The sequence below is a fragment of the Mandrillus leucophaeus genome, unplaced genomic scaffold (genome assembly GCF_000951045.1).
Source record: "Mandrillus leucophaeus isolate KB7577 unplaced genomic scaffold, Mleu.le_1.0 Scaffold784, whole genome shotgun sequence".
Lineage (NCBI taxonomy): Eukaryota > Metazoa > Chordata > Mammalia > Primates > Cercopithecidae > Mandrillus > Mandrillus leucophaeus.
This window is the reverse complement of record NW_012108519.1, coordinates 1700656-1727888: the sequence shown is the minus strand read 5'-3', so window position 1 is coordinate 1727888 and position 27233 is coordinate 1700656.

Below are 27233 nucleotides of genomic sequence, written 5' to 3'. Positions count from 1 at the left end.
ATAACAGGTGTGTGAAGAAATGCTCAGCATCACTAACCATCAAGGAAAGGCAAGTCAAAACCACAATATCATCTTACCCCATTTAGAATGGCTATTATTAAAAAGACCAAAAAAAAAAAACAGACATATGTGAGGATGTGGAGAAGACGGAACTCAAATACAGTTGGTGGCCATGTAAATTAGTACACTCACCTTGGAAAGCAGCATGATTTCTGAAAAAACTAAAAATAAAACTACCATATGATCCAGCAACCTCACTACTGGATATTTATCCAAAGGAAAATAAATCAATATAGCAAAGAGATATATGTAGTCCAATATTCATTGCAGCATTATTTTTGTTTTTGTTTTTTTCATATTTTTTTGAGACAGGGTCTCACTCTATTGCCTAGGTTGGAATGCAGTGGTGCGATCTCGGCACACTGCAACCTCCACTTTCCTGGGCTCGAGGGGATTCTCCAGCCTCAGCCTCTCGAGTAGCTGGGACTACAGGCATGAGACACAAATGCCTGGCTAATTTTTGTAATTTTGTAGAGACAGGGTTTCATCGTTTTGCCCAGGCTCGTCTCAAACTCCTGATCTCAAAGCTATCCACCTGCCTAGGCCCCTGAGAATGCTAGGATTATAGGCATGAGCCACTGGGCCTGGACTATTGCAGCATTATTTACAATAGCAAAGATATGAAATCAATCTAAATGTTCATCAACAGATGAATTGACACAGAAAAGTTGGTATATACATACAATTGAATATTTTTCACCATGAAAAAGAATAAAATTACGTCATTTGCAGCAACATGGATGGAATTGGAGGTTTTCATGTCAAGTGAAATAAGCCAGACACAAAAAGATAAATATCACATGCTCTCACTCAAATGTGGGAACGAAAAAAGCGAATCCTATGGCTGTAGAGAGTGGAAGGATAGATACCAGAGACTGGGAGGAGTGTATGGGGCAAGGGAATAAATAGAGGTTGGATAATGGGTATATACATATAGGTAGTTAGAAGGAATAAGTTCCAATGTGTACTTATTACTCTGCTCTAAATACCCTGACTTGATCACTACACATTCTACGCATGTAACAAAATTTCACATGTACCTCATTAATATGTACATTATACATTTCAATTTGTACATTGTACATTTCACATGTACCTCATTAATATAATGTGTAACAAAATTACGTGAAAGATGAAAGGAATATTTGTGTTCTGTTAAAATGCATTGTAAACATAAAAATTTTACTGGGTATAAAAGTATAGAACATATATACTTATGCACACAGATACACACACACACTTTTTGGAGCAGAGATGATCATTTCGAGTTTTCACAAGCTAGGGTGTACATAGCAATTTACAAAAATATAATCCATTGAGTTTGAAGTGTCCTCACTTCTGTAAGTTATGCGTGTTTCTTGTTATATCCTCTGGCTGTACTGATGTACATTAGAGAAGATCTAATTAAAAGCTTTCATGCTAAGACTTAATTGACATATTCTTGAAACTCAAGTTAATCTTTCCATGTTTTTTTAGATATTTTCTTCACTTTAAAAATATCATATTTGCCAACTTAAGGGTTGCAGTAAGATTGGTTTCTGGTGAGGCCTCTCTTTTTGCTTGCAGACAGCTGACTTTCTCCTCTGTCCTCACATAGCCTTTCCTTTGTGCATATGTGAAGAGAAAGTAATCTCTAGTGTCTGTTCATTACCATATAAGGGCAATAGTTCTATTGTATTAGGGACATGCTCTTATGACTTTATTTAATTTAAATTACCCCCTAAAAGGCACTATCTAAATACAGTCACATTGAGAGTTAGGGCTTCAACATATGAACCCAGAGAGACACAATTCATGCCATACCAATCCCTAGTGGCATTTTTTTTTTCCATTTTCATTATTCTTTGACTTAGTGTTTCATAGACTTTCAATCTAATATTTTTGGATTTAAAATATCAAACTATGTAAGACTTATGATGTAATATTCTCTGTAGTTCAATAAGTATCTGGAGAGTATCTGTTACCAAGGGTAAAAGATAAACCTTATGAATTTGCTTTATGCTTTTATGCTTTATAACTTCAATAAACGTTATCAAACCAGTGATATCAACCTGTTCATAAAGTTTTTATATAATATAATAAAATGATGTTTATTCATCATCAAATTACATGCTGAAATTCTAAAGACCTTGATGCTATGTTTTTTTTCCAAAGAGAAATACTTCAAACAACTATATAGAGTACATAAAATATACTGACACAATGGAGAGAAGATATTTTTTCCACATGTTTGTGTTTGACAGTTTTCAGCATTCAATAACTAAGCAAATTAAATTTCATAGTTTAACATGTCATGCAAAGCACTTCAAATCCTTTGGGGAAAATGTGATATATACCCACACACATTTGTGAAGTATATGTGCATATGTACATACACACACAAAACACATGTGACAGTTAATTTTGTAACATTAGAAAAAGTATTAAATTTGCTATAACTAAATTTCCTCATTTGCAAAAATGATACAACATTTACATTTATTATTATAAATTATTAATTTGATGTTACTCTGATCATCTTGCTTTTTTTAATACTTGCAGATTTCTCAATGGATTCAGACTTTCCAAATTTTATTTTCTCCAATGTTTTTAAAAGTATAGAATCTATATCTAGTTCAATTCGTAGTTAATTCACAGTATTTCCAAAGCATCATTAAAGCTTATTTACCTAGTATTCAGAGTTGGGAAAGAATTAGCATCATTTGCATACAAGCCATTTAATATGAGGAATTTAGCAAGGGTTGCTTTCCTCAAAGCAGTTTCACTAATCCTCCCACACACCTGTTGATAATATTCTAAAAATTCCATTCAATAATTTGTCTTTGTTTTGTTGTTTAATCTAGATTTTGATTAATTGTATTACTTCATTGTTTTATTATGACAAAAATGAACAGCAGAACTATTTGGCATTCAATACATAAAGAAGTGTGTATGTGTACACTTTTATCTCTTCAAGAAATCTATGAATTATGTCTTGTTATCCTCATGTTATGAATGTGGAACCTTTAGTTCAGAAGTTTTAAGTAATGTTTTCCAATACTATCTGGCTAAAAACAGTAAAACTGGCAAGTTACATCAGTCTGATTCCAGAGCCATCATGCACACCTCTTGAATCGTATCTTACATCCTTGCTGCCTACTTTTTTCCTTGAGTTGTTGTAGCAATCAAGTATGTGCAGGATTGACTTGATAGCACCTGGTCACAGCTGCACAGAGCACTTCTTAGCTTCTAATCCAAGGATTCTCTGCCACTGGTATTAGGAATTCTATGAGAATTCATTTGAAGAATCTACTAAATGTACATTTTAAGTACATGAATCAGTTTAAGGAAAAGAAGGGAGAAATTTGGAATACTCTATTTAAGGTACTGTACTTCCTGTGAAACAGTAAAGTGTTACTTGAGGATGGCCTCAAATTAGTTGGAAATAAATATTTCAGGATTTAGAGCAAGCATATTAGAGCAAGCATAATGATGCATATAGCAATGATATATATAATGATATGGTAAAAGATATGATAAACTGATAAAATAGAATCATAAAGTGCTCAATTAAAATTAGAAAAGGCAAGAGGGGGTAGAAATAAAAAGTGAATGCAACTAACAGAAAACAGTTACAAAACAGAGTTCAGAACAAGGGAAGTAATCAAAAACAAAGAGGGACGTTGCATAATTATAAAAGAATCATACTTAAAGAAGACACAGCAATTCTAACAGTGTATACACCTAACAGCAGAACATCCAAATATAAGAGGTAAACACTGGAGTAGAAATAGAAAGTAAAGAAATCCACTTTTATTTGCAGACTTCAGTAGCTCTCCTTAAGTGATTGATAAGTAAAGCAGGTAAAAAAAAAATACATATATAGGTGACATGAACAGCATTGTAAATTAACTTAATCTAATTGACATTTATATAACACAATGTCTAACACCACAGAATACACATTCTTCTCATGCTTCCATGGAGCATTCATCATGCTAGACTACCTTCAAGGCCATAAAACACACCTTAATAAATTGCAAATAATAGAACCCATACAAAGTATGCTCTTAAGCCACAACAGAATCCAATAATTAATAATAGAAAGGTAGCAGAATTCTAAATAATTTATGCAGATACTATGAAGTCAAGGAGGTAAAGCATTATTCTTCACTTCTTAAGTCTCTGCAGTCCTCTTAATCACTTACTTCCAAAGAGTACAGTATGTGTAAAGGAGTAAAACCAACTTTTAATAGATGCATCTGAAAAACACTACTTCAGCCATATGATCAAGGTTAACATCAATAATGATAAGTTATGTTGACAGTATATACTCCTGATAGCACATGATCAAAATGATACTTTACCTCTTTGATCCTGCTCCCACAAAAAAACATGCCCTGAGTCTAATTATGAGGAAAAAAATAAGCAAAACCCCAGTTGAGGAACAGTGCACAAAATACCTGGCCAGTACACCCCAAAATTGTCAAGAACCTTAAAGTACAAATAAAGACTAAGAAACTCTGATGGCCAAGAGGAGCTTAAGACATTGCAACTAGGGGCCAGGTATGGTAGCTCACTCCTTTAATATCAGCACTTTGGGAGGCCTAAGTGGGAGGATCGCTTGAGACCAGGAGTTTGAGAACAGCCTAGGCAACATACTAAAAAGATAAAATTGACTACTTACCCAACACTTATAACTAATAGTCCTTATGTACATTATGACCAGGAAACTTCACTGAGGTTTGATTTAGAAGGTAGCAGTGATATGTACCACAGACTTCTGCAGTTGTGTGGGTGACAAGTGAATGAGAAAAAGCTTTCATTTCTACAAAAAAGTTGGAAGTGGGAAACTAGGCAGCAAACAAACAAACAACAACAACCAAAGACATGACAACTAAATTTAATGTGTTTCCTACATAGAATGTTAAAACACAAAAATGACATTAGGTAGAAACTAATGAATTCTGAATACAATTCGGATATTAGATAATAACTTATCAATATTAATTCACTAGTTAAAAGACGTGGCATACTAATATCAAACACTAGTGATCGGAGAAATGATTGTGGGACCTATGAGAACTCTCTACACTCACTTCTTCATCGATCTGTAATTCCACAACTGTTCTAAAACAAAAGTTCATATGAAAATATGAGTCAGATCAGTGACACCAAGAACTTATGTGTCACCCATAGAACCTACTCTATAGACATGTGGCTTAGTAAGTCCAGGTATTGATGCATCTTCTGTAGTTTGAAAATTACTTATGCAATGGTGTTTTGTTTAATGTTTCTTACACCGGTGTATCAACAATTGCTCAGTGAAGGACACATAGTTGATCAGAGTATTACAATCAGAAGTAGGTTTACTGCAAGTAACAGAGTGCTTACAAAATCTTTGGCAGAATAGAGGATAAGCCTCTGCACTTTGAGTTTCAAGTCACGTAACTGCAGCTGTAATCCAGTGGTCAGGAGACAGCTGTTACCCTTATTAGCATCTGCTTACAGTCACCTCTCACCCAAGAGGTTGGAAAATAGGCAGCAGATTGTGGGGTCGACTGTGACTCAAACACTCGTGCTTGTGAGAACATGCTTCTCACCCACACAACTGCAGAAGTCTGTGTTATGTATCACTGCTGTCTTCTAAACCAAACGCAAGTCCAATTAGTTTCCTGGTCGTAATGTACATAAAGATTATTAGCTATAAATGATGGATAAGTAGTCAATTTTACCTTTTTTGCTTTGTTTTAAATAGACTTTATTTTTTAGAGCAGTTCTAGGTTCATAGCAATACTGACAGGAAGACATAAACATTTCCCATACAGTCCCTTACTTCCCATAGCTGCACAGTGTCCTCCACCATGAACATCCTCCACCAGATTGGTACATTGGTTACAATCTACTACATGAGCCTGTGTTGACAATCTCTTATTACGCAAAGTCTATTGTTTACACTGGGGTTCACTCTTGGTGTGGTATATTCTATGGGTTTTAAGAACTGTATAGTGACAAGTATCCACCAGTATAGTATCACACAAAATAGTTTCATTTCCCTAAATTCTCTATGCTCTGTCTATTCCTCCTTCCATTTCCCTCATTTTAGCATTTAAATTATTTTTTAAAGGAGATTATAGACAATTATCTATCCAAATAAAAAATTTTCTTAAAGAAATGTTCATATCAAGAATGTAATAGTTATAATCATTTTATATTTACATTATATTGCTGCATAACAAATTACTAGGATCTTATCAGCGTTAAAAAGTTATTATCTCACAGATTCTGCGGCAGGAATGTGAGCACAGCTTAGGTACTTTCTCTGCTCAGGGTTTCACAAGAATGTGATCAATATGTCATGGGGTCTGTATTCTCATCTGGAGGACTATTGTAGGCATGAACACCAGGGGGCAGGAAACATGGGGACCACACACGGTCTGCCCACTGTACCCAGGGATAGTAAATGTGTAGGTTTATTTGTGGTTGGAATCCTAGGCTTTTGGGCAGGATAGACTTGTTTGAGAGTCTTGGTTCTGTCTACTGTTAAATTGTAAAGTTGGTAAATCACTTTCCTTCTATAAATGGCCATCCTTTCACACATAAAAGGTGGATAGTAGTAAGATCTACCTCAGAGGGATGACTGTGTGAGATAATCCAACTGTTGCTATTAGCACCATATCTACGATTTAGATGTCTAACTCTATCTGCTGTAAGATCCTAATGTCAGGCTCAAATTTGTAAAAGGGAATTTGATTATACTAGACCTGCACATAAATTATTTCAGTTTAATCTTGCAAGAATTTTCTTGTAGTCTTTCAACTTTGGTATGCTTTGGTATCAGCCCCTAAAGGAGTTAATTTTACCAATCCACGTATTTTCCTGCTAACTCCTCCAGGCACTGTTTGAGGTTCATTCTAATGTTTTGTCTTTTCTCCCCAATTACATTTTCTTTTTTCCACTTGGCTTCAGAATTCAAATCCTTATAGCAGCAGTTAAGTATTTATAAAGCTTAAGCCACAGACTTCCTTTCAAAAATACTGCAGCATAAAATTGAAAAGTAAAACTAAAAATCTAGTGATAGCATCAAGAACAAATATGTTAACTTATTGAATTCTGAAGAGCACAAAGAAATTTTAGAGAACTGTGCTATTCAGGCCTTGTTCTCAAATTATGGCAAGACGAGTTCTTTTTCTAATACTTTTCAAATCTATTTTGAAAATGAGAGAAAAAATAAACCTTGACAATTTCAAAAGCCACAAACTCTACTTGATAGTAAAACTCAACTGGAATTTCAGTTGAAAAGTTTTCGTTCTAATGGTCCAGACTCAGGAGAAAAGTGGGGAAATAGAACTAGCATTTGTTGAGAGTTAGTCATGTATGAGCCACTTTCTATAAATTTTATTGTATTTAATTTAATTATAAGTATTATGTAATTAAATGCTTACATTTAATCTTTTCACTTCATGAAATGTGTTAGTCGTAGGGAAAGGGGAAGTTCTAAAACGTATGGCTAACTTCCCAATTCTATTTTATAAACTTAATCTTTTTCAAATCCTAGATTGATGTTTATCAAAAAAAAACACAAATAAACCCATTATTTTTCTAATGTCTGCTATATCTACCAATAATGTTTAAGTTGGACTCTGATAAACACACATACACAACACACATACACATGCACATATACATGTACACGTTACTCCCATAATAAAATATTGGAGTGTTTTATCAAAGAAAGACAGGACATGAGAGATACCGACTTTAGTGTAGGAAGCCTACTATATGAAAAATATCCAACAGGTAGTTTGAAGAGCAGTTGAATCTGATTGAGAAGTTTTTTCAATTAGCCTGGAGAGAGTAAGGGCAGACACACGAGCTTTGCTGTTCTTGCCAAATCATGAGTCTGCAGGGCTACTAATGTCAAATGATGCCATTATAAATTGAACAGTGGCATCACCAACTCACCAATTTGTGTATACCTGTGAGACTATATCCACCTTGAAGAAATAAATTTTAGTTTGCATAAAAATACCTAGGGGATAGCAGTATGCATTAGTTAATTCTCACACTGTTATAAGGATATAACAGAGACTGGGTAATTTACAAAGGAAAGAGGTTTAATAAACTCACAGTTCCACATTGCTGGGGTGGGGGGTCCTCACAGCCACAGCAGAAGGCAAAGGAGGAGCAAAGACCCATCTTACATAGCGGCAGGCAAGAGAGTTTGTACAGGGGAACTCCCATTTATAAAACCATTAGATCCCATAAGACTTGTTCACCACCATGAGACCAGTATGGGGAAAACTCTCCCATGATTCAATTATCTCCCCCTGGCCCCACCCTTGACACCGAGGGATTATTACAATTCAAGGTGAGATTTGGGTGGGTCACAACCAAGCCACATCACAGTTAAATAAGCAGTTTCTTGTTGTTGCTGTTTGCTTGTTTTATATGAGGTTTAATTAATCTTTCCCTTGTTTTCGAACAAAAGCTTCCTTAAGTTTTCTATAGGCAATCTGTGATTTTGGAAATGTATTGTGTTATTGAAGATGTGAAGAATGACATAAAAAGAAATGAATCTGTCCTCAAGATTTCTGAATGACTAAAGGAGATAATGCATAAAATTATCCAACACAATCTAGGTTACCTTTGCCAATTTCTTAGGTTCACATTCAAAGTTTAAAGAATATGAACATATTTACATCTTATGAATTCCAGACTTAAGAAAACACTCACTGTGTTGCCAAGGATCCACATTTCCTGGCCCCTTTGTTTTCGCCTGTGCTTTATAGTAATAATAAGCAATATTCTTTGTCCCTGCCAAAAATTTTCACCTATCAAAACCTGTGCATTACTTTAAAACTATCTCAAATTAATATACTATTACCCACCTAGCTTATAGTAGATTCCTTCCTCTGGGCTTTCAGAGTACCCAGTGTAATTTCTTTCCATTGTAATCATCTCATTTTGTGTGTTTGTTTCCCTTACTAGACTGTAACTTGGAGGTAGAAAGTCATGTTTGCACTTAAATATCTAATCAAATATTTATGGAATACTTTTGAACAAAAATACATCATTCCAAATTCTGTGGTCTATAAAAAAAAAAGAAATTTTCCCTAATGATTATTTACCTGCTTTTATATTCCTTTCTCCTTTCACAGGATAAGAATAAGCTGTCATTGGTACCTTAAACATTGGTCCCTGCTACTTGATTAAATGTAGCTAAAGCATTAAAACTCTTTTTAAATAAGCCGTCTTCATGGCTCTTGAAAGACATCTGCTATGACTATTTTTTTCCAGAATTAAACTCTTAACTTTCTCTCATGTTATGTTTTATTTCTGCATTGAGAAGGCAGAATGTCAACCAAACCATTTTTCCCTCATAGTAAGTGTTATGAGCCAATCAGCGAGACAGATAAAGCCAAAAATATTTTCAAAAACTAACTCTCGCTAACCATCAAGAGCCCCCCAATCTGACACCCTACAGAAAAGTGGTTGAGAAGGGGCTGGGCACTGTGGCTCATGCAGGTGATCCCAGCACTTTGGGAGGCCGAGGCGGGCGGATCACAAGGTCAGGAGGTTGAGACAATCCTGGCTAACACGGTGAAACCCGTCCCTACTAAAAATACAAAAAATTAGCCAGGCGTGGTGGTGAGGGCCTGTAGTCCCAGCTACTCGGGAGGCTGAGGCAGGAGAATGGCGTGAACCCGGGAGGCGGAGGTTGCAGTTAGCCAAGATCTCGCCACTGGGCTCCAGCCTGGGCGAGAGAGGGAAACTCCGTCTCAAAAAGAAAAAGTGGTTGAGAAGGATGAAGATAAGAATTTAATTTCACTGAACGTTCAAACACAAAATAATTTGATTTTAGATATTAAAATTGTTTACCTTTTATATTTATTAATATACTATTAAAGTGCAAGGAAATTTAATCATAGAACTTTAATGTATTACCAGAAAATTCACAGTGGGTAAGACTTCAACTTCAAAGTGGGGCATCTTGTAGTTAAAATTTTATTATTGAAATATATTTGGTATATTATAAGATCTCATTGCAAAACCTCTGATGGGCTATAATGGCCCAGAAAATAACTTGAAAACTGATTTAAAGATTAGAGTAGTTTTGATGCTATTTTTAAAATATTGCACTTACATTTCATACTGTACTTAAATTTCAAAACTTTCTGGAGGTAAAATTTACACAATCCTTGAGTGGGTCCAAGAAGATCCAAAAAGGAGCAATGTTGATGCCGAGGAAAGGTTCTTGAATGTAGGGGCAGGGCTATCCTCATAGATAACCCTAATTGACAGGGTTCATAACCCTAATTGATCTCCTCAATTATAACCCTAATTGCTCTCCTCAATTATGCCTCTGACCGACTGAAAGTTTAAAGGCCAAGCCCAGGCATTTAAGAACAAAGAGCTAGGAGACATTGACTATATTCCTTTCGCTCATGTTGAGGTACACCCAAAGCAGAACACTGACGGCCTTTTTGTATACATCAATTATATGGCGACTGATGATTGGATGGACTCACAAAACTTCTCAGGGTATATTCATGTAATACTTTGATGGTATAAAAGATATGGTGGCATGGGAGAAGGAAAGCACAGGCAACAGCAAGGTTCCTAAGATCTCCAGGTATGACTCCCCAGGGTTCCTGCTCAGTCACACAGATTTTCATCTGCCATACCTTTTTGTTTCCTTAACGAGTATCGCACTCAGGTGAACAAAACAAAAATGCCATTTTTTGAGTTTCCTGAAACTCCAACAGAGTGATGAGTTGTGTTTTTTTTTTTTAATATTAACTAATTTTAATCTGTCATGTCTGATATATTGCATTTTACCTTTTATGCTGATCTATGTGATTCTAATTGTTATAAATTTGTAATGTCCTTTTGTGCAGTGATTATTGCTCTGTTATTGTGCCTTCCCCTTGGAAGGAAGTAAATAAGCCAATTAACCTGAAATACTACTCAGCCTTCTTAAGCAAACATCATGGATTTTGAATATTTGTGTGGTCAGCAAGTCTGTTGGAGGTTACAGCCTAATTGGCACACAGACTACTAATACAATTTTTAAATTACATTATAATAAACTGTTAGTTTTTTTTTTCTTCTTTATTGTTGGGTCAAATGAAAGACACACCATAGACAAATAATTAAAGCAATCTTAAACCCATTTGTAAACCAGATTATAACTTCCCAAGTTTTCCAATGCATTTTCAAATGCATTTCTAGCCTTTCATCATCCTAAAGATACATGAATATATAATTTAAAGCTGTATTTGTTTGCCAGTCCTCATAATCTCATAGCTTCAATATTTGAGCTAGATTGGTTGCATTTGTTATCTACATTTATTATGTAATGATTTTAGGGGAAAATTTCAATAACAGGTAAATGAAATAAATATATTGCTAAAACTTTATTTTTGCTGTGTAATAAATGAATTTCCTTTTTCGGATTAATCCATCAAGCTTATTATAAAAATGAGTAGCTCCGTAGAATGTAATACAAATGTAGTAGCATGCCATTTCCAACTCTCCTGAACTAATGAGGCATTTCACAGAACTGTTTTAGTAACAAGAGACCCATGAAGAGGTCAAGATCATTGTGATCATTGTTTGACAAGGCAGAAAGCTTAAAGGGTTTGTTCTTTTTTATCAACCACACTTTAAACTTTAGACCTGCTTTGTTTATCTACTCTCCTCTGTATTTGCTCTCTCTGTTGAAGCCTCATATGTATTTCCTTGGGAAATAAAAAATGAGAACTAAGGGGTGATTCTCAGCAATTATATCTACATGACCCAGTTTCCCCCCCTAGGCATTCTTGATCTCATGGCAAATTCCATTTCTCTCATTTTTTCCCATAGAGGTATCCTACACCAACATCTTTGCTCATAAGACAAACTGCAAATTGTCATAAGCATAGATTCTAAGAAATTGAAAGCAACTTTTAAAGTCTGAAATTCACTATTTCCAATATAATCAATTTTATGATACAAGCTAAAGTATATTATGAAGAGAATAAATGATAAAATATGGGTTGGGCTATTCAGAATCATGCTGTTTCTAATGTTCATGTTCCAAAGATATATAATATTCAAATAACTTAGAAAAATACAATTTCTACAAAGGGCACAGTGAACACAGCCTCTGCTCCTAATTCCTGTTTTCGTTCCCATTGCGAAAATCTAGAAAAGTTACAATGAATTTCAAAGGTTATTTCCTCTGCCTTTTTCTACTTATTCTAGGACGAAGCAACAGAGTTTAGCTGAGAAGCAGAGTTTCTGCTTTTTATTTTCAGTGTTCATCTAGGAGATACTTTTGATCCCCCTGAGAGTACTGGCATCAAAGATTCTTCTCTGTAAAAAGACAACGTACCTGGGAACCATGTATGAACAATGTTCTTGCTATAAGGAATGTAATGTTTTTGAAATTTATTTCAGTTTGTTCCTCTTCTCAGTAACGTTTCCTTTACCGCATGCCACCCTTTTCAGAAACTACCCCAATGGCCCCCTCCCTTTAGAGCAAAACATTCTAAAATTATGTCCTTCTGTTTCTGCTTCTTGGTTCCTACATAATTTTCCCTATACACACACTCCTATTAGGCTACAACCCTCATCACGTGCCTCGTGCTGAGAGTGTTATTGTCAAGTGCAGCTAGGACATTCCTACTACAATCCAATGCCTTGGTTTTTTTTTGTTTGTTTGTTTGGTTTTGTTTGTTTGTTTGTTTTTTGAGACGGAGTCTCTCTGTCGCCCAGGCTGGAGTGCAGTGGCGCTATCTCGGCTCACTGCAAGCTCCGCCTCCCGGGTTCACGCCATTCTCCTGCCTCAGCCTCCAGAGCAGCTGGGACTACAGGCGCCCACCATTATGCCTAGCTAATTTTTTTGTATTTTTAGTAGAGACGGGGTTTCGCTGTGTTTTAGCCAGGATGGTCTCGATTTCCTGACCTTGTGATCTGCCCGCCTCTGACTTCCAGAGTGCTGAGATTACAGGCGTGAGCCACCACGCCGGGCACAATGCCATTTTTAGGTACTGCATCACTCAGGGTTGAAACAGAAAATAGATAATGTAATAAAACTAGTGTAATTCAAGGAAAGTTGAGTACTAGGTGTATGTACAACTTGTAGGAAAGCTCTAGAGAAACCATTGGGATCACATAGCACCTAAGATCAATTAACATTGGGACTTCTATTGACCTTAATCCCAGAATGAGGAAGGAAGATGGACTGACTTACTAGGTAAAAAAAAAAACAAAAAACAAAAAACAAACAAAAAAAAAACCATGGAAAAGGGACCACCTCCTAAGGAGCTATGTCCTCCAGTAGAGAAACTTAGCCAGCAAACGCTTCGGAAGTGAGATACCGGAATAAAGGCTGAATGTATTTGCCTCTCTCCATCAAATGTCATGCTGAAGATTCCAGTTAGCTGAGTGGAAAGAAGCCAGAGATCAAGGAAGATGATGATTAAACCACCATCTCACCTTCCTGGGACAGAATGAAGGCAGGAAAAGGATGGAGAGTGGATCTGGAAGGTTATAGAGAGAATATCTTGAATCCATCCCCTTATCTCAATGACTGGCCACTCCCTGCTTCCTGAAGTACTTTTCCCCATTGTCTTCCACACCACCACCTCTTCTTGGGGTTCCTCTTAGGACGCGAGCCACTCCATCTCCTACTCTTCTCAATTTTTAAATGTAGTTTTCCAGGCCTTCTCTTTCCATATGACCTCAATTTTATAACAGCTTTAAATAGTAAAGTTGCTGGTAAGTCTCAATTATGGCCTCAACCTAAAACTGTTTTCAGTTGCAAATCCTCTGATGAGATATAAAAACCGAGAAAATCATGTAAAAAATAAATTTTGAGGTTACAGTGGTTTGGGTTCTATTTTTAAAAATACGCATACTGCACTTACATTTAAAAGCCTTCTGGAGGTAAAATTTACACAGTACTCAAAGTTGTATATTACAGTGGCTTCTTGATATCTCTATTGAAGGGATGTCTTAGAGGAAACCTCCAATTTGACATACAAAGCAGTACAAGCCCCACCTTCTCTCCTCCCACCTCTGCCCAAATACCATTGGTCTAATCTTTCCTGTCTTTCTAAATAAAATCATAATCTCACCATCTACCTACCTGCTCAATCCAAAACTGTAGAATCTCTCTTAACATTCTTCTTTGCTCTCCTGCCTTGTAATTAATCCATGAAAAAGTCCCACGGACTCTACCCAAAAAAATAGTCCTCAAGTATCCTCTTCTCTCCATATGTCACCATTTATCATATACATTTCAATATAGTTATACAATAGATCTCTCTGCTGGCTCTCTTTGCCCTTCTACACTTGCTACATAAAATTCCAAAGAAGCCCAGGGTGACCTTTAAAAAATATAAATCGGATCATGTCACATCTCTGCTTGAAATCTTCTAAAACTTTCCCTTTACATGTGAACTCAAATCCAAATGTTTTCATTGTGGTAAAAATTCCTGTTGACTTGGTGCCTGCTCTGCCTGCTGAGCTCTTTGACTTAATCTATTCTTCTCCTGGCATTTTATTTTTTAAACTGACATACAATATTTATGTGTCTATGCTTTTCTTGCTTCATTTTTATTTTATTTTATTTTTAATTGTCATATCATAATTGTACATATTTACAGGGTACAAAGTGATATTTTGATATCTGTATACAATGTTTAATAATCAAATATAGCATATATATCTATATGTAGCTAGTATATCTGTCACAGCAAACATTTATTATTTTTTTGTGTTGGGAACAAGCAAAATACTCTCTTCTAGCTATTTGAAAATATACAATAAATTATTTTTAACTATAATCACCCTACAGTGCTAAATAATATGAGAACTTATTCCTCCTATTTAGAGATAATTTTGTATATGTTAACCAACTTCACCCATTGCCCCACAGTCTTCCCACCTTTAGTAGCCACAATTTTACTTTCTGCTTCTATAAGCTCAATTTTGTTTAGTTCCTACCTGTGAGTGGGAATATGTGGTATTTACCTTTCTGTGCCTGACTTATTTTACTTAACATAATGTCCTCCAGGTTCAAGTTCAACTATGTTGCCACAGACAGAAGGATTTCATTCTTTTTATGGCTCAGTAGTATTCCATTGTAGATATACATATATATCTCCCATAGTTTCTTTATCCATTCATCTGTTGATGGACACTTTGGCTGATTCCTTATCTTAGCTATGGTGAATAGAAAGGAGGTCTATAGAGATATTCCTTTATTTAAAATCTGATTTTATTTCTACAAAGAAGCAAAATCTTTCCTTGTGCTCATGTATATGTCAGTATTTATCACTCAAAATGGTATAGTGAAGCTAGGAAGGGTGAGATACGCTGGAAAGGTAACTTCTGAGATAAACTGGGGATCTAAAAGTCAGAGATAATAAGCTTTGTTTCTATGGTTCATAATTCTTTGGGTGAATATTCCTGTTCTGAATTAGGGAAGACTTGCTTGAATGATAAAGAATTGCTCTGCCAACCACTTCTATGTATCATAAACTCCCCAAATGGTATCACAAACAGAAATGATTTTTTTAATTTATGCAATAAGATGGTTCCTGAGCTGAATGATGTGCTTTGTTATTCCCAATGTCTCAGTTTTGATACATCTTATTATTAGAAATTATTTCATTTTTACTATTATTATTTTGTATTGGTATTTATTTTTCCTATTCAAAATTGTAATATCCTGGTACATTTTATTATTTAGAAAGATTATTCTCCTAATCCAAATAATAAATTGCATCTTAACACCAAAATTAACCTTATTCTGTGAAGGCATAGTTTCTTCATTCCTCTAAAAGTGACAATATGTTATAAATAACGAAGTGTAAATCCCATTTGGGTCATAGTTTCAGATGTTAAGAGATGTGAAGAGACAAAAAGTGAGACTAACAACAGGAAGTCTCTGTGTATCTTTTCATCTTCTAGCCTGTCAAAAACATGGAAGTTTGTGCTGAACACAATGTCTGTAATTATAGTTCTAGTTGCCAAAAAGAGTTACTGTGTCTGTTAAAAAGATAATTACAGCTACTTTACAATTCAAATCTATGTTCAGTTACCTTGTGAAATCTAAATGAATGCTAATCTGACCTTATGTTTCCAAAAGACACTATACTTTTTAACACTATTTTAAAAATTGAGGGTGACAAATACTTTCACATCTTCAAAACGGTTATACATAAAACAAGCACTTCAAGTATTACTTTGAACACAGTGAAAAATTTTAGGAACCATAAAATTCATCTCTCTGAAACCCTTAACATTTTCACATACTTCAGATATGACTATTTACTCAACAGCTCACATTTGGGTATCTGTAGCAGTGAGGATCTAGACAGAAAACAGATAGCCTGCTCAAACTGAGTAATTCAAGATAGTCTAATAAAGGTGGTGTTTAAAAGGGTGAATCTGGGAAACTAGCAAGGAATAGTGAAGTTCCCTATGCTGGCAAGAGCTGGAAGCCTTTACTTCCTGTAGGTCTTATATAGCAGGTTCACTGTACACTGTTTACCACATGCCCAAGTCTAATGAGATGAAACACCTACACATAAAACAAATTACATGAAGTAGATTTATTACTTAAAGATAGGCAGCAAGGGACAGCAGAAACCTAGGATTCAAGATGAACTTGTCCCTCAAATCTCAGGAAAGCTGCCTGGGGCAGATGAAGTCCCATCTGCACTTGCTCCACTTGCACTAGTGATTAGTAGCCCTGGAAAGCAACCCACACCTGGTTTTATACCCTGGGAAAATGCGTCTTGCTTGATTAAAGCACTGAAGTCTGTTCTAAGAATGTCCTGTCCTAAGAGACTCTGGAACTCAGACCAAGTTGTTCCAGAAAGCTCCTCCATATCTCCGGATGTTGCATTTCTAGAACATTCCACAGTTATTCTTCAGAATTACAAGAAAGAAAGGAAGGAGAAATGGACTGGGCCAAGAATACTTGGAGAACTGTCTGGCAGGACCAAATGGATGTGGAGAGAAAGTAGTTATCAGAACCAAAAGAGTGAGATCTGTTTTTAGAGTCTCAGCAAAAGGAGTGTGGCTTTCAATAAGGAGATACAAATAATTTCCTGTGACCTGGCCAAAAAAATAAATAAATAAATAAATAGTCAAAATAATGCATATCCTATGTGCCCTCGACTTTTATTTTTAATCCTCCTTGTGCCAAAATCCCTAGGAAGCCATAGGGTAAGGGTATGAATTGATACAATGCACGCATGCCACCCTTCTGAGGCACAGAGCTGAATTTGGCAGAGTAGATAATGGAACCGGAGGAGGAAAAATAAATTGTATGGGACAATATACAGTCAATTTGGAGACAACTTTCAACTAAGACATTATGATATATTATTTTCTATAGCACTATAATTCTCCCAAATTTTAAAGAATTAACCTCAAAACTGCTCTGGATAATTTATCCAAGGAACATGCATTTTACTATATCATTTTATGGTACAATTACAAATATTGCCTTATCTAATATCCAAAACAACTGAATGGTAGTAGGTATTATTATCACAGAGTAACTAAGGTATTTACACATATTGCTCTAGGCCACACAGCTTAAAAAAATGAACGAAAATGATTAAAACTATGAATACTATAAACTGAATGTTGGTCATATTGTCCTTACTGCATACCAAGGCATTGTTCTAAGAATTTTAAATGTATAAACTCATTCAGTGCAGGAAGTATCATCTGAATTACACATTATTATTATTATCCTCATTTTGCAGACTTAGTAAATTCAATTAGAGGAATAGTAAGCACTTTGTCCAAGGTCAAACTGCTAGAGTCAGGATTCATCCTCAGGCCTTTTGGTGTCAAAGTCTGTGTATTTTGATACAAATTTTCATCAAGATTATACATTTGCTGAATGACTTAGGCAGGAAGTAAACAACATCACTGAAATAAATATTATATTTGGATTCAAATGTTGTCTGTAAATTAAATAGAAAAATAGAGATATATCAGTATAGCATGAATGGAATTTTACTAAATTGAATGTATATTAAATTTTATATATCCTATAAAGGGACCATTTAGAGATAATGTCAATAAAATAGACTTTTGTCACAAGATAATGATCTCCTGCTGTTATATAACCATGAACATGAAGCCAAGTTATTTATTTTCAAAGCAGGGAAAATCAATCCCAGAATTATGTTCTATAACTGAAATTTTAGTTCTGTTATACAAAATGATGCATGTTGATTTAATAATTTTGCCTGATGGATGTTTGAGAGAGAAAATGACAGATGTTCTTTGCACCATTGCAAGCTGGAGGCATTCTGACGGGCTTAGAAAATATACCTGTTGTATGTTTTCCCTAATCAGAAACAGTCATCCACAAAAGTGATGAGGTTGCACCACTGTTGTAATCTGTACCTGCATGAATGAGATGATTTATGACCTGTTAAGAGTGCTGTAGTTTTTAACTTTAATCAGAACACAGTGGTCAACAATGCAGCCATAAGGTCTAAGAGAGCAGAATGTATATGTAGTACTTAAAAACAAGAACTGACAGCAAAATAACTACAGAAAGGTCTATTGTACTCGTATTAATCATGATTCAACTTTACCAGATAGACTTCTAGTTATTGCTTACTTTGGTCCCAGTAGAAAACCATTTCAAGGTTTCACATAGCCTAGAGTACACCTAAAGACACCTAGCTCCCAGAAAAACATAATAATACATATTTCTGCTGATACATTAAATAACACTGTATATTTTAATATTTGTGATTGTTTTAAAAGTGGTTTCTGAATATTTATAATTCATTTCTTATGTGCAGCCACCCAGAGAGTTAGATAGTTCTATAGTGATTTACTGAATAAACTGAGAAATAAAAAGAAAGAAGATGAAAAAAGAAAATCAGTAAAGATGTTAGGTGTTCTGATTCCTACTCCATATACTTAAATCTAGTTATGCCACAAAACCCTCCCTCCTTGCAAAATTATTCGCTTTTTAATAATATATGGCTTGCCACAGTTTGCTCGGTTTTGAACTGCTAAGATATTTCCTAAAATCAGAAAATGTGGTTTTAAATGCATTTTAAAGCTAAAGTACCAAAGTGATTTATTAAGTGCAGATAATTTTCAAATATTTGTAAATAAATATTTCATAAAACTAAATATCTTCTTGACTACAAAGTCAGGAATTAATAAGTAAGTTATAAAACTTTTGTATATAAATTGAGTTTTAAGACCTTATTCTTAGATCTGGGGTTAATAAGTAACATGCCTCTTGTCCACCCACATTCTAAACAACTGAGGAATTGGACAAGAGAGACAGTCTATGGGTAGCAAATATTCACTGATGGGGCTGATGTAAAATATTGTTTATATATGCAAGAAAGTTGTCTTCCTGACACCAACCCTCAAATCTTAAAAGATGGACCCACATAATTACGTCAGTACAAAACAGGGCAGGCCATACCAGGTAGGAATTTTCCCCTTTAATATTTCAGAGGTGGGTGAGCAAAGCAGAAGAGGTGCAGAGGATTTTCTCTTGGATTCACTCTCAGAGAAAAGAAGAGGAAAGACTGGGCCACAAATGTGTGTTTGTTTATCCATTTCCAAACTCATTCAAGATATAACTTATGTCACCTCCCTCTAGGCAGAGTAAATAAAGAAAACATAGAAAGCCAGGATTATTATGCTATTATAGTTCTTTCCATTATCCATCACTACTCCAGTCATCTACACCTCTATTAATATTCTCTATACACAAGAGAATATGATTTGCTGCATGACAAATCATTTCAAATTTTGGTAGCTTAATTTAACAGCCACTATTTCTGTTTCTATTTACTGTTTCTCACCGTTCTCTGTTCTGACTTGGAAGATCTTCTTCCCATAGGGATATGTGAGGTTGCTCGACCTGAATGGACTTGGCTGGAAAGTCTAAAGAGGCCTGTTTCACATCTCTGATCCCGAGTGCTGATGGTGACTGGGGTGTCTTTGTTCTCTTCCACTTGGTCTCTCTCTCTCTGTCCTCACGATGCCTTAGCCTCCAGGACCTTTTAAGTCCAGCAGAAGAGCCTGGACTTCTTTACAACATGGCAACTAGGTTGCAAGAGAGCAAACGGGCAAGTTTCCAGACCTTTTAAGGGCTAATCCCAGAATTACTTGCATAATGTCACTTCTGGCAAATTCTAACGATCAAGACAAATCACAGATCCAAGTGGAGGAAAAGTAGATTCCATCTCCGGGTGGGAAAATGCACAAACAGTGATGGCAGAAATTATTGGCAGCCAAAGTTGCAGACAAGCTATTATTGCAACTCCCCGACCTCCACCAAAATTTTTCTTATTATATCGTATGCGTAACTAGCGTCCCAACCCAGGAGAGAGATATCCACCATCACAAACAATACATTGCCTATGATCCTTCTGTATGCAGATTTCCCTTCCTGGCCTCCTTTATTACATCCTGTATTCTAAATTAATTCTGTTTCATCTTTAGATTTAGAGCCGGTAGGCTGATGCTAAGTTATCAAGTGCATGTGACAGTGATTTAGGAACAATCCTTTAGTCTCCTTCTCCAGACTAATGGGTATGGCACTGTGTACATTGGGCATTGTGTACTGTTTGCGTGTTGCTATAAATAAATACCTGAGACTGGGTAATTTATAAAGAAAACAGGTGTAATTGGATCAAGGTTCTGCAGGCTATACAGGAAGCATGATGTTGGCATCCACTCAGCTTCTGGGGAGGCCTCAGCAAATTTGCAATCATGGCAGAAGTTGACATGCGAACAGGCACATCACATGCTCAGAGCAGAAGCCAGAGCAAGAAGGAGGAGGTGCCACACACCTAGAAATAATCAGATCTTGTGAGAATTCACTCACTCTCATGAGAACAGAACCAAGGGGATGGTGCTAAATCATTCACGAGAAAGTCACACCCGTGATCCAATCACCCCCACCAAGCCCCACCTGCAACATTGGGATTACAAGTTAGCATGAGACTTGGTGGGGATGCAGATCAAAATCATATCACACTCCATTCCTGATTTGAACATAATACTCATCTTCAGGGGAGGGCAAGAAGGATGACTAGATGCAGCCAGGTGGATCAGCTTCCACTGAGAGACCAAGATGCAGATTGGCATACCCCTGACAGATCTTCAGAGGGAAAGTACTAAGAGTGGATGTAGGGAAAACACAGAAGCTGGGCTGAATGGGGAGAAAGCCAAGAACCCTGCATGGGGCTAACACACATCAACACTCATTCCCAGCCCACAGCAACTCCAGTGGGTTGGGTGTGTTGAACTAATAAGGAGCAACCTGCTCTAGCCACAGGCCTCTGGAACCTCAGAAGGAGGAGATCCCTTGACCACCATGGACATTTATGTTGGCAGAGAGAGCTGCTTAAAGAAGTGGAAGGGCCAGCAAGTTACCTGATATCGAGTCCAGAAGGTTTGGTGTGAGAGCGTTACTAGCAGAGCATGGCCAGGGACAGCCATCCCCCTAGGCTTGACTTGCTTCCGTAGGAAATGTGATGTTTAATACTGAGCATCAACTTAATTGGATTGAAGGACACAAAGTATGCTTTCTAGGTATGTCTGTGAGGGTATTGCTAAAGGAGATTAACATTTGAGTGAGTGAACTGGGAGATGCAGACCCACCCTCAATCTGGGTGGGCACCATCTGATCAGCTGCCAGCACAGCTAGGAAAAAGTAGACAGAGGAATGTGGAAGGACTAGACTGATTGAGTCTTGTGGCCTCCATCTCTCTCCTGTGCTGAATGCTTCCTGCCCTTGAACATTGTACTCCAAGTTCTTCAGCTTTTGGACTCTTGAATGTACATCAGTGGTTTGTCAAGGGCTATCAAGGTGTGTCAAGGGCTATCAAGCCTTCGGCCACAGACTAAAGGCTGCATGGTCAGTTTCCCTACATTTGAGGTTTTGGGACTCGGACTGGCTTCCTGGCTCCTTAACTTGCATGCAAGTGGCGTATTGTGGGACTTCACCATGTGATCATGTGAGTCAATACTGCTTAATAAACTCCATTTTATATTCACATCTATCCTATTAGTCCTGTTCCTCTGGAGAACCCTGACTAATAAAGGAGACTTTAGCATTAGAGAAACTGCTAGATCTAATCTCTGAAGGGCAGACTTGCCCATCAGATGAGGCTGGTATAACCTAAGTACCTCTTGGTCTGATTGCCTCTCCCAGGCCCCTAACCTAGCCACACCTGCTTGCAGGGCAGTCTCGAGTGCCCTGGGGGTCCACACCATAGTGGATCATGCCTGAGAACTCCAGTGTGGTGGTCCCTATAGCCACACACCAGTTCACTCTCTCCCTCCCCTAGAGCAGCTTCCTCTGGGCCCACAGTAACACCCACATGGCTTTGATGGATTGTGTCTGCACAGACAGTGATATGGTTAGGCTTTGGGTCCCAACCCAAATCTCATCTTGAATTATAACCCTCGTAATTCCCAAGTGTCAAGGGAGAGACCTGGAGGAGGTAATTTAGTCATGGGGGTGGCTTTCCCCATGCTGTTCCCATGATAGTGAGTTCTCATGAGATCTGATGATTTCTATGGGGCTCTTACCCCTTCCCTCAGCATTTCTTCTTCCTGCCCCCTTGTGAAGAAGGTGGCTTGTTTTGTCCTCACCTTCTGCCATGATTTTAAGTTTTGTGAAGCCTCCCCAGCCATGCTGAACTGTGAGTCAATTAAACCTCTTTCCTTTATAAATTACCCAGTCTCAGGAAGTTCTTTATAGCAGTATGAAGATGGACCAATACAGGCAGGTTTTGCTTTCCTTGCCCTCCCCAGCATGCAGGAGTGCGGTTCGACCCCTCCGTCTGCTGATGGCCATTGCCGATGGAGTCTAGGTCAGCAGAGCCAGCAAGCCCTGATACCCCTGGTGCCCAACCCTTGAGCTAACACTGCACAGAGAACAACCCTTGAACTAACACTGCACAGAGAACAATGTATTCTCTTTGGCCCTGTGCAATCACTCCGCTTGTGGAGCACAGAAAAGGCACTGAGACCTGTACCCAGCAGTATACCACCTCGGCCAATATCATCTCCAACATGACCACACACCATTACCAGCAGGGGCCCCCATGCCACCCAAGCTGCAATGTTGCTGCCACTGTGGTGAATGCCTGCAGGGAGGCAGGTACTCAGCACCCACTAGCACTCTGCTGCAGTTGCTGAACCTTGGCCTCTGCAGTGCAGTGGGTTCCAAATCTCAAGGAGCCAGAAAACAAAATCAGGGCCCTATGTAAATCCCACAGAGTGACAGCACATAGTCCAAGGGTTGGGAACTGAGCATTGGCACCCTAAGATCTCCCAGAAATGAAGCCAGTTGGCTGAATTCACCTTATACTACAACCAAACCCTCAAGGTCATCAAACAGGATAAAAGAAAAAAAAATACATCTAAAAGCAACCTCAAAGACTGAAGATATGAGAGAGAATCAGTTCAATAACCCTGGAAATTCAAAAAGCCAAAGTGGCTTCTTTCAACCAAATGACTGCATCACCTCTCCAGCAAGAGTTCTGAGCTGGACTGAGATGACTTTTGAAATGTCAGAAAGAGAATTCAGAATATGGATAGGAATAAAGATCATTGAGCTACTGGAGTACTTTAAAACCCAATCCAAAGAAGCTAAATATCATGATAAAACGGGGCAGAAGCTGACAGACAATATAACCACTATAGAAAAGAACACAACTGACCTGATAGAGCTGAATAACACACTGTAAGAATTTTATGATGCAATCACAAGCATTAATAGCAGAACAGACCAAGCAGAGGAAAGGATCTCAGAGTTTGGAGACTGGCTTTCTGAAATTATACAGTCAGACAAGAATAGAGAAAAAGGAATAAAAGGAAGCAAACAAAACCTTCAAGAAATATGGGATTACGTAAAGAGACCAAGTCTACAACTCACAGGTATCCATGAAAGAGATGATGAGAATAGACCAATTTGGAAAATATATTTCAGGATATCATCCATGAGAATTTCCCCAACATAACTAGAGAGGCCAACATTCAAATTCAGTGACTGCAGAGGACTCCAGTAAGATACTTAAGAAGATCATCTGCAGGACACATAATCATCAGATTTACTAAGGATGAAATGGAAGAAAACATGTTAAAGGCAGCCACAGAGAAAAGTCAGGTCACCTATGAAGCAAAACACATCAGACCAACAGTGGGTCTCCCAGCAGAAAGCCTACAAGCCAGAAGCAATTAGGGACCAATCTTCAACATTCTTAAAGAAAAGAAATTCAAACCCAGTATTTCATATCTGGTCTAACTAGGTTTCGTAAGAGAAGGGGAAATAAGATCCTCTTCAGACAAGCAAATGCTGAGGGAATTCATTACCACTAGACCTGTCTTACAGGATCTCATGAAGAAAGCCCTAAATATGGAAAGGAAAGACCATTAACAGGCACTACAAAAACACACTGAGGTACACAGACCAGTGACACTATAGAGAAACCATATAAAGAAGTCTTCAAAACAACTGACTAACATCATGATAATGGGATCAAATCCACACATATAAATACTAACCTTGACTGTAAATTGGTTAAATGTCCCAATCAAAAGGCAGAGTTTGGCAATGTGGATAAATAATCAAGACCCATTGGTATGCTGTCTTCAAGAGACTCATCTCACATGCAAAGATACACAGGCTCAAAATAAAAGAATGGATAAAAACCTACCAATAAAATGTAAAACAGAAAAAAAACCACAAGGGTTGTAATCCTAGTTTTTGTGACAAAACAGACCTCAAACCAACAAATACCAAAAAAGACAAAGAAGTGCATTACATAGTGGTAAATATTTCAATTCAACAAGAAGATCTAACTATTGTAAATACATATGCACCCAACACAGGAGCACCTAGATTTACAAAGCAAGTTCTTAGAGACCTTCAAACAGGCTTAGACTCCCACACAATAATAGTAGAAGACTTTAACACCCAACTGACACTCTACAGGTCATCAAGACAGAATATTAACAAAGATATTCAGGACCTAAACTCAACATTGCATCAAAGGGACCTGATAGGTATCTATAGAACTCTCCACCCAAAACCAACAGAATATACATTCTTATCACCACATGGCAGTTACTCCAAAATGGATCACATAATCAAAAGTAAAACACTCCTCAGAAAATGCAAAGGAACTGAAATCATAACAGTTTCTCAGACCACAGCACAAAAAAATTCAAAATCAAGACTAAGAAATTCACTCAAAACCACACAATTAAATGGAAATTGAATAGCCTGCTCCTGAATGACTTTGGGATAAATAATGAAGTTAAGGCAGAAATCAAGAATTTCTTTGAAATGAATGAGAAAAAAGATACAACATAACAGCATCTCTGGGACACAGCTAAGACAGTGGTAAGAGGGAAATCCATAGCACTAAATGCCCACATCAAAAAGTTAGAAAAATTTAACAAGCCTAACATTACAAGTAAAAGAACTAGAGAACAAAGAGTAAAGAAATCCGAAAGCTAGCAGAAGACAAGAAATAAGCAAAATCAGAGCTGACATGGAGATTGAGACACAAAAAAATTTTTAAAAATTAACAAATACAGGAACTATTTCCTTTAAAAAATAATGAAATATAATTAATAAAATAGATAGGCAACTAGTTAGACTAATAAAGAAGAAAGCAGAGAAGATTCAAATAAACACAATCAGAAATGACAAGGGGGATATCACCACCCACCCTACAGAACTATGAACAACAATGAGAGAATATTATGAACACCTCTGTGCACATAAACTGTAAAAACTAGAAGAAATGGATAAATCCCTGGACACATACACCCTCCCAAGACTGAAATAGGAAGAGACTGAATCCCTGGACAGACTAATAATGAGCTCTGAAATTGAAGCAGTAATAAATAGCCTACCAACCAAAAAAAGCCCATTATCAGATGGATTCACAGCTAAATTCTACCAGATGTACAGAGAAGAGCTGGTACTATGCCTGCTGAAACTATTTCAAAAAAAAAAAAAAAAATGGAGGCATAGGTATTCCTTCCTAACTTATCATTCTATGAGGCCAGCACCATCCTGACACCAAAACCTGGCAGAGATAAAACTAAAAAAGAAAACTTCAGGCCAATATTCTTGACGAACATCCATGCAAAAATCCTCAACAAAATACTGGGAAACAGAATCCTACAGCACATCAAAAACCTTGTCCACCACAATCAAATAGGATTTATCCCTGGGATGCAAGATTTTTTCAACATACCACAAATCAATAAATGTGATTTATCACATAAACTAACAACAAAAACTACGTGATTGTCTCAATAGATGCAAATGGCTTTTGATAAAATTTCAACACCTCTTTCTGTTAAAAACTCTCAATGAATTAGGCATTGAAGGAACATACTTCAAAATAATAAGAGCCATCTATGACAAACCCAGAGTCAACCTCATACTGTGGGCAAAAGCTAGAAACAGTCTCCTTAAAAATGACACAAGACAAGGATTTTCTTTCTCACCACTCCTATTTGACATAGTATTGGAAATCCTGGCTGGGGTAATCAGGCAAGAGAAAGAAATAAAGCACATTCAATAGGAAGTGAGGAAGTTAGACTACCCCTGTTTGCAGATGACATGACACTATGTATGGAAAACCCCATAGTCTCAGTTCAAAAGCTTCTTAAGCTGATAAACAACTTTTGCAAAGTCTCAGTATAGAAAATCCTGTGCAAAATCACCAAAATTACTATATGCCAACAACAGTCAAGCTGAGAGTCAAATCAGGATTGCAAATCCATTCACAATTTCCACAAAAATAACAAAATACCTAGAAATAAAACTAACCAGGGAGGTGAAAGAGCTCTGCAAGGAGAAGTACAAAGCACTGTTCAACAAAATCAGGGATGATACCAAAAAAATGTAAAACATGGATAGGAAGAATCAATATTGTTAAAATGTCCATACTGCCCAAAGCAATTTAGAGAGTCAATGCTATTAGTATTGCACTACCATTTACATTGACTCATTGGATTCTACCAGATGTACAAAGAAGAGCTGGTACCATGTCTGCTGAAACTCTTCCAAAACATTTGAAGAATAGGAACTCCTCCCTAATTCATTTGAGGCCAGAATCATCCTGATACCAAAACTGACAGAGACACAGCCA